A 1,437-nucleotide genomic window follows, 5' to 3' on the forward strand; every position below is an offset into this window, starting at 1 on the left:
TCAGGGAACTAAGATCTCTCATGCCTCATGGCATGGCTAAAAAATTAAAAACTTAAAAAAAAAAAAAGAGGAAAAAGGGAAGTTGGGAGGGCTATAGTCCTCCAATCCATTGGAGGAACTGAAAATTTGAAGTGTAGTGGCTTTTCATTCGCTGAGTTGTGACAGTCTCTCATTGTCTGAGCTCTTGACAGGCAAGAGAAGGAAATCTTTCTTATTCCTGTCAGGCTGTGCTGTCACTGTAAACAGTACATGAAAGCTCCCCTTTCTGGCCTCTTGACTCTATTTTAACTGAGGTTTCTATTTATTCATTTTTATATAACATAATTTACATAATATTTTCATGTAGTTATTGGATATCTGATATGTTCTTTGGAAAAATAACTATTCACATTCATTCTCCTTTCTAAATTCTTTCCTCATCTTTTTGTTATTAAGCTGTAGGAATTTTATTTATATATTCTACTTAAAAGTTCCTTATCAGACACGGTTTGTAAATATTTTCTCCCATTCTGTGGGGTGTTTTTTCACTTCTTGATGGTATTGTTTGCATCACAAGAGTTTTTAATTTTGATGATACACAATTTATTTTTTTTCATTTACTGCTCTTGCTTTTGGTATAGTATCTAAAAAAATAGCTGAGCAAAGTCATGAGGAGTCACACTTTTATTTTAATAATTTTATGGTTGTTGCTCTTTCGTTTAGGGTTATACTAAATTTTGCATTAATTTTTGTGTATGTTGTGAGGTAGGAGTCTAACTTTATACTTTTGTATGTGTCCTAGAACCATCTGTGGAAAAGACTGTTCTTTCTCTATTAAATTTTTCTGTGCTTTTGTTGAAAATCAATTGAGTATAAAGGTAAAGATTTATTTCTGGATTCTCAATTTCATTCCATTAACCTATGTGTTTATCTTAAGCCTATACTTCACTGTCTAGATTACTTTAGCTTTGCATTAAGTGTTTAAATCAGAAATTGTTAATTCTCCAACTTTATTTTTAAGTTTGCTTTCCCTTTCTGTGATGAGGCTCTGGAATGAGCCTACACCCTAAACTTACACGTAGAGCATATGCCCTATGTAGGGCATAGTGCCAGAGTCAGACTACAGAAGTATTCCTTGCTGTCTTCCTTCTGAGAACAGCTCTGGTCAGGTGGCTGGGACCACCAGAAGCTGGGTGGGGCGGGGTAGGGGTGGCTTGTGTGTTATCAGACCTGTCTTCAGCCTGGTGCTTGATCTGTGCTGACCCAATGGCTTTGCTCCTTCCCAGGGTGGCTTTTGTCCACTACAATGAAGTGACCAATGGCTTCGTCTTGCTCAAAGGCTGCGTGATGGGAGCCTAGAAGCAAGTGGTCACCCTGCGCTAGTCCTTGCTGGTGAGGACCAAACAGTGGGCCCTGGAGAAGACTCACCTCAAGTTTATAGATACCACTTCCAAATTT

The 1,437-nt window shown here is 37.6% G+C and overlaps 1 non-coding gene across 1 annotated transcript; it reads left to right on the forward strand.

The window, feature by feature from the left end:
- The first annotated feature begins 1,075 nt into the window (after positions 1–1,075).
- LOC130835406 (small nucleolar RNA U83B) lies at positions 1,076–1,134 on the forward strand. The gene has a single exon (XR_009048895.1). It is a non-coding gene; the product is annotated as a small nucleolar RNA U83B (small nucleolar RNA).
- The last annotated feature ends 303 nt before the right edge of the window (positions 1,135–1,437 follow it).

This window comes from Hippopotamus amphibius, chromosome 13 (genome assembly GCF_030028045.1).
Source record: "Hippopotamus amphibius kiboko isolate mHipAmp2 chromosome 13, mHipAmp2.hap2, whole genome shotgun sequence".
NCBI lineage: Eukaryota > Metazoa > Chordata > Mammalia > Artiodactyla > Hippopotamidae > Hippopotamus > Hippopotamus amphibius.